We start from the raw sequence: 12,002 nt of genomic DNA, 5'->3' as shown, positions 1-12,002 counted from the left end.
ACTAATATTTCATACAGTGATTTGTTTATACTGCTCTATATACTATACACAGAAATGTAATATTTATATTTCAATTAATTTTATAATTTATGGTAAAAATGAGAGAGTAATCAATTTTTCCAGAAACAGTGTGCTGTGACACTTTCGTATTTTTATATCTGATTTTGTAAGCAAGTAGTTTTTAAGTGAGGTGAAACTTGGGGGTATGCAACACAAATCAGACTCCTGAAAGGGGTACAGTAGTCTGGAAAGGTTGAGAGCCACTGGTGTAGTCAGTGTGGATCCCACTGTATCTCATGCACATGCTTTTTTTTTTTTTTTAAATAGTGTTGTCCGCTCCTGTGAGGCCACTCTTGTGCCTCCTCCTCAGCTGCTGTCCTCCATCAATACCCTAGCAGTTCAAAGGTCGTGGACTCCAAAATCCAGGGATTAAGGATGTGTCCTGGGATCTACACTGACTACTATAACATCTCAAAGTACTTTATGTTGATAATGATCTGGTCCCAGCGTGAATCTCAAGTGCTTCCTGCGTGCCAGCTGAATGGCTATATGGAAGAACTCACCTTGCAGGTTAAGAGCCATGAACCAATCGAGCCTGCACACATGGGGTGCTGCAGGCAAGCACTATATTCTGGAATCTGAGACTATACATACAATTTGTTCTGTCTCCTCAGGTCTAGGATAGGAAGAAAGGGTGATTTGTCTTCAGGAAGGAAATACTGAAAGTAGAAACCTCTTCTCCTGTACTACTTAAGAACCCTTCCATGACTCCTAGCAGAAGCAATATGGCCACTTTTTCCCCCCTCTCGTGAAATGCGTCCCTGAAGAGTAACAAGGAAAGGGATGAGTAGAGTGAAGAGCATGGAAGTGAATGGGATAGCCAGGGGCAACTAGAATATAGTTCTATATTCTACACCCATTTGTCTGAAGTGATGTTGGTCCACGCCCAGTGGAATGAGACAAGACAGCTCCTGAAGATGGCTGCTAGTTCCTGATGGGAATATTAGCAACCATATTAGAGCCTATCACATCTGCTGAGAAGGTGCCTACCAGACAAGTAGCACAATTGTTTCTGCAGTGAGTACTCTATCTGCCCCCCAAAATAAGGATGAGACAGTTGTGTCTGTTGGGCTTCCTGTATGGGTTGGTGTATACATCCCCAGCAACCTCAGAGTGGTCCTTTATCCATTCTGTATTGAACAACTCCATCCCCTGAAATAGGAGGTCCTGGATGGCATCTTGGACTTCTCTTGGTATTCCAGATGCCAACAGTCAAAGTCACGGCCATGACTATCAACCTTGTAGTCGTGTCTGAGGAATCCTTAGAGTCCTGGAGGCCTCTTATGGCTTTTTTTGATGACCTCTAAGTTCCTCCCTAGCGTCCCGTGGTACTTTCGTCAAGAAGGGATCTCCCTTTCCCATGTCAGTACATTATATTTGATGAACAATGCCTGGCAGTTGCCACCCAGAGTTGCAGACAAGTAGGCAAGACAAGTAATGCCTGGACAGGTCTAGCTTTTGGAGGTCCTTGTCCACATGCCTTTCATAGATTTCAACTTTTCCTACACTGCTGCCTCTACTAATGATCCTGTGAAAATAGAAGTTTTCAAAGTTTTTCCAAGGCACCTAGCAGCACTCAGCCACCTGTTTAGATGGGGTTTGCCAGAGCCTGTTGCTGTCTCCAATATACCCTCATTAATGGGGAGAGCAAATCCCGGCTGGGGCTGAAGTAGTCAAGGCATCAAAGAGCTTGTGATTTCTTGTAATTTGTTGCAGTATCTAATGTCTCTGTGATACAAGAGATCCTTAACGGTTTTAAAATAGTCATCCACCAGGGCATGGGCTGGTGGGACTGCCTCGATGATGACTACTCCTTAGTTGGAGACTGGAGTGCTGCTGTTTATGTATTGCTCCCAGTTCTTGGGTACTAATGATAGACGGTGGTATGGACAGTCTGGGCAGCGATGCTGCCTGATCTCCTCTTCACAGGAGGGGGGAAATCTGCTGTGGATGCTTGAAATGATGTCTCTTATATTGACACTGGCCAATTTGTGACTGTTAGACCAATGCCACTTGCACCTCCTTTGCAGTGGTGCCCTGCACGAGTGATCTCCAGTGCTGCCTCTAGGATCACTCTCAGAAGGTAGAGGAGAGACATCCCTGGTTGATACCAGGAAGAAGGCAAAGCCTGGCAATAGCGATGAAGAGCAACTCTCTACAAAATGGCAGTGCTATGTGGTAATGTCTCAGCTCCAGTGACCGGTGCCACCCTGGTACCAATGACATCCCAGGAGAGTATTTCAGAGATGCATGAAGGCACATCTTAGTCCCATAATCAGCACAGCCAATGACAGTGCCTTCTTACCTGGCACCACTCCCTTAGCAGAGAGCTTAGCCACTTTGTCCATGGCCAGAACAATGCTCCATGGTGTTTGGAGCAGTGTCTGGACTTTGGCTGGCATTGCCTTTCAATTTACCCTTGAATTGGGGTGCTGATGCTGTTTCCAGTGATGACACTGTCAGTGCCAGAAGTGCCAGCATTGAAGCCAGTGCTGAATCTATCAATACCAGTGCTGAACGGGTTGATGGCACTGGTGTCAGTGTACTGGCTGCTGGTGCCAAAGTGACTGGTGTCAATAGGACGGTGTTGATTTCTACAGTGTATTCTTTCCTGCCTTTCCATCACTGCTGGACTGTGTTGTCTGCTCATAGAAGAACATGCTGAAGATGCTTCCAGTTCTTTGGAGGTGGTTATCTATTCCAGGTCTGAGATGATGCACATACATTGCTTAAGCAGATACAGTTTCAGCTGCATGGCCCTCAATTTGTGAATCCCTGAGGAGGATTTAGAAATTGAACACTTATTAAGGATCTGACCCTCCCCCATATAGAACAGGCATCAGCTATGCCCATTGACCAGGGGGATGAGTCTCTCGCATCTTTCACATCCTCCATTCATAAGGAAGCCTGGGTCACCATCTCTTGAAACAAAAGAATAGGGCTGGGATAAATAAATTCTCAGCACCATTTAACTTCAGGTAGTTTCCTGAATGTTCCTGGTCTTGTATTGGAAACACCACCTATCAACAACTCCTTTGAGATTAAGCAGCAACATGGAGTAGTTTGCCATTTATTTTGCTCAAGACATTCCACCTGGATCCAGTGAGGGAGTCAGCAGCAGGAAAGGACACCTGCCTGCTCAAAGAAGTAATGAGAAAAGTTAAAATATAGATATATTTATTTGAGAAGTCTGATGCTGCTCTTTCACTTAACTTTCCTAAGTGTAATAATCATTTACCATATAACCAGATTTTAAGATAGAAGAATACCCCAGATATCAAAGCTGTAGCTAAGCTTTGAGTATCTATTGAGTTTCTTCTTGCAGCTGCAATATACCTTTGCACCAATTATAGTGTATGCTAGAAAATGAGCAAATGTTTTTGCAGAGTTTAAACAATTACTGCAAAATATTTGTTCTTAAATGCACTACAGTATATATGTATACAGCAAAACAAATTTGCTAGACAGACTGTATTATTTATAGAAACTAGACAGCAAGAGTGTAAGGTTTTGGTAATTGTTAATAAATAGAGGTTAAGGGTATTACCGTGTAAGGATCTTTCATTGATAGAAGACCCTGCAAACCTACAGAAGGTTAGGAAAGTGTGGGGGTGACTAAATTTACTGGGTTACGCCTTGAGCTCACGGAAGGGTAAAGGTGAGTGCCCTACAGTGTGCGGGTAACAAGAGTACTAGCACTGTCCGCTAATCCTTACAGTGAAATATTAATTTCAAGTATTTTGTTTTAAAAAGAGTCACATCACTGACTTTCATATTCAAACAGTGCACCTGAAACTTTATTAAAAGGGCCTTTATAAATATTGAAATTATTTTTAAACTAAAGGGATAAACTTTGGTGTTACATCACACTCTTCTCCACTGCAGCATGTCTGCATTATTGCAAAGCTTTCATTAAATCAGATGCTGAAAATAAAAAGTTCAGAAAATTGTTCTACTCTTAAGTTTATTTTTTTCTTTACACTAACTCAAGTACTATCATCCTGTCAGTACAGTAAAATATTAAGCACTACTCACAAAATTAGCTCTTCTTGTTAATAAATACATAGTTTGATTGTACAAATAAGTTTTCAGAATGCACTGCTAATGCGGAAGTAACTCAATGGTTACTAGACTACTGGTGGTCTGTGGAGCACTTGCTGGTGGACCAGAGTGTACTGGTTTCCCACATGGTGCTGGCTCTCCTACTTATTTCCTGCTGTTAAACTGCTTTAAAAACATCTAGAAATACATTAAAGTGTTCCTAACATTACTTTTCCCATGTAAGCAATTGCTCCAGTTACCATAGTGACTTTAAGTGATTACAAATGGTACGGTTGTTGTCCGTGAGACAATCTACTAAAATGTGATCTATGCTATAAGCGTTTGAGAAGCTCTACATTAATTTAAAACTGAAATATCTGACAAGTAAAAAAAAAAAAATAAAGATCTCATATTCAGTTAAGACTGTACTTAAAGTTTTTATTGAAGAAATGTTGGCATTTCAGGTGTGTTTTGAAAAGCCATTATCAAGCTATAAAATATAAGGGTTTTCTTCACTTAATCATCAGATTTGTTAGATTAGTTTTAGGATTATCAAGAGTTAACAATGAGGTTAAAATCATTTTTAAGATTAATTACCACACCAATATATGTCGGGAAAAAATATTCCTCCTCCTATTTGTTATAATTCCTAGGTTATAAAGCTGTTTAATTATTTTTGCAGTCCTTTATAGCTGTTTAATCGGAAAGAGGAGAATTAAATGACTGTGGGAAGAAGAAAGGCATTAACATATTTTAAATTACAATAAGTAACTATTTAGGAAAGAAAAACACATGAAAGTGCTTTTTTATTCCTAAAGTTTAACTGAGCATGAAATTTAGCTTTAATAAAATAAGGTTCCACTTAATTACTATGCCACTGTAATCTGTCCTCCAATTTGCCCCAATGGCTACAGACAGCAGCTGACAGATAAGGATTTTTTTAATGAAATTTGCAAATGAATATTTCTTTGTCAAAAAGCATATATAATATCCAGAAGAAAGTTAAGAAATGTATCTCCGAAAAACAATCCCTTATACAATAAATCCATACTAACTCACTCTGCAGTCACTTGTATGTACATAAATTAAACTCAACTTTATGCATGTTTTAACATGCCATATTTTCAAAGTGTAATATGAGTGTTCCCCAACCCCTAAAGCTTTATACTCTGCATTCTGCCAATCTGAACAGTGATCTATTGAGTAAATGATCACAACATGACCCATTTTTGAAAAGCAACAAACACATTAGTAAAGGTGTTTTTGGTTGGAGGGTTAATTATTTGCTTTTGTGCATTTTTGCTATCGTTTTTACATTTTCAGATGAACACAAATTTTAAAAGTTATTAGATTACTTCATTTCATGGTCATGCAAAATTAGACTGGTTTTCACTGGCTCTATATAGTGATATTTGAAAAGTAAACATACTTTCATACAAATTCAGAAGGGAAAAACATAAAACACAGTTATCTACTGCTCAGGACCATCATGGGTTTTTCTTGAACAGAGAGGCATTGACTAGTCTCTTGCTAACCACACACACGCAGTGAGCAACAAGGAAACCTTATTCCTGCTGCCCTGCACTTCTCTCCAATTGGAGAAGGAACCCACCAGCCAGGCTAAGACTGGGCTAGGGCAGGAGCCCGCTCCGTGCAACCCTCTCCCCTCCCAAAGCCCAATTTCAGACCAAGCCCTTCCTCGGCCAAAACTCCCGTTGACTTTAGCTGGAGCTCTGCTCGACTGACGAGGGTACACATTCACTAAGGAGGGGATGCAAGTGCAGATCTGTTGAACGCGCTCCTTCAATGTGCCCGATCCCATCCGCTTGGGTGAAGCTCCTGCCCTAGATCGAGAGCAGCAGCGGTCCCCGCGAGTGCATTTAGGCGCCGCCGCTGCTGGGAAGAAGGAGGATATACCCGGCGGGCTGCTCCAGCAAAGGGAGGTGTGTCCTAGTCACAGCCCCTGTCAAACGCTCACACCCGCACCGAGGCGATCCTGGGGCCCCCGCAACAAACGGGGCTGTGCGCCCGGTGGAGGGGCAGCAGCTAGGCTCGGGGAGGAGACACACCCGGCATTTCTCAGCGCTGATCCCCCGGCTCAGGGACAGGGAGATGCACAGATAACGGGGCACCAGCCAGGGGAGCAGCAGCAGCTGCTGCCGCTTGGGCACCCTCCCGCTCTGCCCCTGCCGAGGCTGCGTGCGATGAGCAGTGCCAAGGCTGCAGCGTAGCCATCGCTGCTGCGCTTCAGTCCTGGCGCCCCAGGAGCGGGGCTAGGCAGGACCGAGAGCTCAAGCCCCGGGACGCCACGAACTAGCGGGCGGCCGCTCACTGAACCGGGGGGAGGCAGAGTCTCCCCCTCCTCGCGGCTGCTCTTTTACCCCCGAAGCGCCTGGACTTGGGTTGGGAGGGAAGAGGCCGGGATGGACGCCCCGCACCCGCTGGACTTCAGTCCCTCACCAGCCGGAGCGCCTGGGCTCGGGCTGGCCAATGCTGCTCCCGCTTCGCCCAAGCCCTACGGGGCTGCAGGAGCACGATCCAGGGTGCAGGGGGCGGGAAGATCCCTGGCTCCCCTCTAGCCCTGCCCCAGCTATTCGGGACGGTTTACAGACACACCCACCCCCGCTGCCTCCCGTTTTCTGTCTGGGGACTGGGGGCGCGCACCGATGCCCTGAGCAAGAGGCGGCAGCAGCAAAGCCCCAGCCCGGGTTGGGGCATCTGCTGCTCCCCGCACCACACACCGGGGACAGACACACACACACCCCCGCACCCCGTCCCGGCCGCCCCTCCACATGCGGGGCGCAGCCGGGCCAGCGCCAATACCTGCCCCGATAGGCGCCGCCGAGCCCGGGGGGGGGGGGACTGCGATGGGGGGCAGCGGGAGAGGCCGGGAGGCGGCTTTGGAGCCTGAGGAGAGAAAAGACCCGGCCAGACCCACCGTCTCCACCGGGGGCCTCTGCAGGCGGCGCAGCTCCACGCGTCCCCCAGCCGCCCCCCGCCAATGAGCCGGGGGAACACGGGGGCAGCGTCCCCGCTTCTCCACCCCCTTCCCCGGCCAGCCCTGGGGTGGGTCTCTCGCTTCCTCCCCGCAGCCCAGGGCGCCGCGAAGCCCCCGCCGCCACTCACCGGGCTGGGGGGCGAGCCGCCCGCTTCCTCGCGCGCCGCCGGCGGCTCGTGGGTCTGTCAAGCAGCGCGCAGCCCCCGCCGCCGGGATTCACGCCACCGCTGCCGCCATGTTAGTGGGGCGCCCGCGCATGCCCGCCAGCCGCACTGGGGGCTGCCGCCGCCGCCTCCCTACCACAGCCCGCGCGAGGGGGCAGCCGCCTGCCGCAGGCGCTGGGTGCAAGCCCGCCCCTGTCAACGGCAAAGCGCCTGTTCGCTTCAGGCTTTCAGGGGTCTGTCTACGGGGCGCGCTCAGCCCCGCCTGGGACTCGGGTTTGAGCCCGAGCGCCCCACGTCTGGCCACACACAGTCACTCTGGCCCGGGGTTTAAGGATCCTGCTGGAAGCGTCAGTGCCCGAGTCCCGCAGTGACTGGGGTCTAAGCTCTGTCACTTTGCAGTCTGGACCTGAGTCAAGCGTGGCTGTGAGCCAGCAACCGGAAACCTAGTGAGGAATAGATGCTCAAGCCCAGGCTTGGCAATATAGGTGACCAGACAGCAAGTGTGAAAAATTGGGACAGGGCGTGGGGGTAATAGGAGCCTATATAAGAAAAAGCCCCAAATATTGGGACTGCCCCTATAAAATTGGGACATCTGGTCACCCTACTTGGCAATGCCAAGTCCACAAGCCTGGATCCCACAAACTCCAGTTTACAGTGCATTGAAACCACCAGGGCTGATTCAGGCTCCTGGGATTTCAGCTGTAGAACTATAAAACTGCAATGTAGCCCTTCAACTCCAACTAAAGCCCAGACTTTAGGACCCAGCCAGAGAGGTGGGTCTCTGAGCAGCTACATTGCTATTTTTAGCCCCAAAGTCTGAGCCTCACAAGCCCAAGTCAATTGACCTGGGTTCTGAGACTTAGTGCTGTGGGTTTTTTAGACCCAAGAAGCATAAGGATGCTAAACCTCCCCCTGCAGTTATTCTGCAGGCATCATTGAATGTGTGAGTGCAGAGGCGGCCCATCCATATAGGTGAACTAGGCAGTCAGCTAGGATGCCACATTAAATGGGGCACTAAATTAGAGGAAAAAATTCAAATTAAACAAATTTAAAATGAAAAAAAAAATACAAGTAAAACAATACAGATATAATTATTTCAATTCCCAGCTGTGTATGGAGGGAATATGAATTATAAGTCATTTCTCTGCATTTCTGAGAATTTATTTATGTAAGTAAATCTTTTATTTACTGCAAAAATAAATTAGTGATTTTTTTTTCCAATTTGCAACATAGGGTCAAGATGACCCACTCCCCAATTTTGATAAGCAGTAACTCAGCCACAACGAAACATCTGCCAGCAGCAAGAGCTGCAATGTTAGTGACACCTAACTCGAATATACATCGAGGTTGCATAGCCGGAAATTCATGTACAGCAGAGATATTATGAGTTGATACATGTCAAATGGTCATTTTAACACACATCGCAGGTAGATGGTTAAGAATCGAGCAAATGCTGTGGAAAATTGTGTTTCTTGGTGCCAAAGAATAAAGAATAACGTCTTTCAGCCAGGGCCGGCTCTAACTTTTTTGCCACCCCAGGCAAAAAAAAAGAAAAAGAAAAACAAAACCCGAGTGCCCCCCGCTGCTGCAAGATTGGCCACCCCTTCCAAGGTGCTGCCCCAAGCACGTGCTTGGTCAGCTGGTGCCTGGAGCCGGCCCTGCTTTCAGCATTATAAATCCAAAATGTGAGTATCTTTAAGTGTTAAACCTTAGTGTTATTATTGAGCTGTATAATTATGAACTTTTCTTTGTTATAAGTGGTTCACATGTAATAAATAAGGTCCATAAAAGAAAAGTAACAGTGTTAATGCTTAATAGACTACAATGATGTCACACTCTAAGTGATGACATCACTCTCCAAGCAGGTAACCGTGAGGAAAGGGATTACTTTCCAAACAACCGGTGTCGGGTTATAATGTCGAAAAAGGTCATTTTGTTTCCATGTAAACACTGTAACTAACTGTTTTAATAGTTAAGTGAGTGTAGGTTACTAATCCGCATGTTTTAAGATCCCACAGTGTTTCTTATTCAGAGTGTTTTGTAAATACAGGTTAAAATTCACTGAAGAGTTTTCTTATTTCTTTCTATATTGGATGTGATGGTAATGGCAGTTAAAGCAGGATAGTGTAATGGATGATTTTGGATTTGTAATAAAAATAATTAACATTTTTAATGCATTTTTATTTGAAATCAGACTGAAATATCTAGCTGTTGTATACAAATCTATTCTGAAAATTTTGTCTCTATTTTATCTGATCTCAGAAACATTGGTTAGACAGATGGACAAACCGAATAATTAAGCCTCTGTTTAAAAAAAAAAAAAGTGTAAAAATATTAAAAGGAAAAAAGGGGCAAAATGTTTCCCAGTTTACCAAAAACCTTCGGGTTTGGGGATGAGGGGTGCCGATTGCATGATTTGCCTAGGGCGCCGGTTGCTGGCAGCTAATCTAGGGGACACACACACACTTCTAGAGGGTGTAAAAATTAGTGTAATATATCACAAACACAAAAAACTAGGTTAAACGACCATTATTATGATTGCAAAGTCAAGCACTCAAAAGTTAGTAAATGCCAGTATTAAGGCTTCCTGTTCAACCCAATTCTTTAATTAAATACTATTTTCTCCACAGGACCCTTGCTCATTTAGTGTAAAGGATGGACAGTGCTCACTTAATGAACAGCTATTCATATTTTGTTTTCTCACTGTTAAACACATGCCTTATTTATTGCACACTACTCAAACCACGTTGTGAAAACAGAATTATTAGCCTCTTCGTGGACTTTTCTATGATGCTAATCACAATAATATCTAAGTTCTTCGCAAACATTAATGTATTTTGAAAATACAATTACCCTTGAGATGAGGGAGCATTATCATCCCCATTTTACAGATGGGGAACTGAGGCACAGAGCACTTAAGATAAAGTTCCCACTAATTTTGGGTCCCTAATTTGAGACACATAGCAGCTGATTTTACAGAGTACATACGTTCAAAGCACAGCTTCAATTGACTTCATTTGAAGCTGTGAGTGATCACCACTTAGGCAAATCAAACCCAGGTCTTAAGTTGGGTACTCAGAAAATAAGAAACACATTTAGTGAAAAACCTCTGAAAAGTTTGGGTTTAGTGACTTACCTAGAGTCAGATGGGAACTCTGTGGCACAGGTAAAGATAGACTCCAGTTCAGAGTGGATTGATTTAAATAACGCTGTCCTCGGGAGCCAAAAAAAAAAAATCTTACCGCGTTATAGGTGAAACCATGTTCTATCGAACTTGCTTTGATCTGCCGGAGTGCGCAGCCCTGCCCCCCCCAGAGCACTGCTTTACCGCATTATATTCAAATTTGTGTTATATCGGGTCGTGTTATATCGGGGTAGACAGCATGGAAAATTTCAGTCCAGACAGTTAAAGTGTGTCAGAGTTGTAGAAAACTGAAAACAGTCTTATAAGGCGAAGTGTCTAGGGTGACCAGATCACTGATGGGAAATATCGGGACGCAAGGGGGGGAGAAGGGGGGATATTGGGATGCGGGGGGGGGGGGGGGGGGCAGAGCAAAAAAAAAAAAAAAAAGCTGTTTTGCAGGTGCCGGCCACACCGTGGCTGCTGCCCCTCCCCCCCAACCCCAGGGCACATGCTGCACATCCCGCCGCTCCACGGGGAAGGAGCCGCTGGAGCGAGAGGCGCGGGGCTCCGGACCCCGGCAGCGGCGGGGGAGAGCAGCTCAGGGCCGCGCGAGTGGGCACAAACTTTATCGGCTCCTCGGGGGACCCCAGCTGGCTCCTCGCCCTGCCCTGTAGGGGGGTAGTATCCCTACCCCGCGCCAGCATGTCTCACCGGCTGCCGCAGGCCAGGTAAGGAACTGAGTCCCCCCTCCCCCCGGCTCCTCAGCTGAGTGGCATTCCTCCTCTCTCCCTTGTGAGTATGGGCACCAGGCAGGCAAGGGGGCTGCTCCCCCAGGAGGGTGACGCGGGGGCTCAGCTGAGGAGCCAGGACGAGGGGGGAGAGGGTGACTCGGCTCCTTACCTGGCCTGTGGCGGTCGGCACAACATGCTGGCGCGAGGCGGGGAGCCGGCCGGGGTCCCGTCCAAGTTGATAAACTTTACATGGCCACTCGTGCGCCCCTGAGCCGCTCTCCCCTGCTGCTGCTGGGGTCTGGAGCCCCCCCTCTACCTCCTGGGGGAGCAGCCCCCTGGCCAGCCCCCCTTGCCTGCCCAGTGCCCCTACTCACCAGCTCCAGGAACTGGAAGCCGGCCACAACCCCCCCTCCCTCCAGGCTTGCCCCGCCATTACAGCAGCAAGCCTGGAAGGGAGGAGGAGTCCCATATGCATGGGGAAGAGGCAGGGCCAAGGCAGGGATTTGGGGAGGGAGCCAATGGGGGATGGAGGGGGCTGAGTTGGGGGGGGGGGGGGGGGCAAGAGCCCTTCTGGGAGGGCAAACTTGCTTGTTTGTCAAGTGTCCCGACCGCACATTGGTCGGGACGCAGGACAAACAAGCAAATATCGGGACTGTCCCGATAAAATCAGGACGTCTGGTCACCCTAGAAGTGACCGACAACCTTAATAGGCAAAGCTACTAGCCTCATCTATAATATAGAAGTATTTGTATGTCTGACGTAGGTATATAAATCTGAATGTGAAACTGTTCATACACACCAGAATGTCAGCCTATGCACTATTGCTATCTGTAAGTTATCTGTACTACTTTCTGTATGAATGAAATAAGTATAAGTGTGTGTGG

The 12,002-nt window shown here is 46.9% G+C and overlaps 1 protein-coding gene across 3 annotated transcripts in view; it reads right to left on the bottom strand.

Moving 5' to 3' along the window:
* Nucleotides 1-11,515, bottom strand: part of SCML2 (Scm polycomb group protein like 2) — a 129,670-nt gene extending 118,155 nt beyond the window's left edge. The window contains exons 1-2 of one of the 3 annotated variants that reach the window (XM_054006769.1): nucleotides 11,493-11,515; nucleotides 10,400-10,472 (exon numbers count right to left, since the gene is read on the bottom strand). The gene's annotated coding sequence lies outside the window, so the exon portion shown is untranslated. Of the gene's footprint in view, nucleotides 1-7,227; nucleotides 7,314-10,399; nucleotides 10,727-11,492 lie in introns of those variants that run through there. The other 2 variants (XM_054006759.1, XM_054006778.1) reach the window with 2 other exon arrangements.
* Between the last annotated feature and the right edge of the window lie 487 nt (nucleotides 11,516-12,002).

The sequence above is a fragment of the Malaclemys terrapin genome, chromosome 1, assembly GCF_027887155.1.
Source record: "Malaclemys terrapin pileata isolate rMalTer1 chromosome 1, rMalTer1.hap1, whole genome shotgun sequence".
Taxonomy (NCBI): Eukaryota; Metazoa; Chordata; order Testudines; family Emydidae; genus Malaclemys; species Malaclemys terrapin.
Note: the sequence above shows the minus strand (reverse complement) of the source record. Positions and strands in the feature narration are given on the sequence as shown.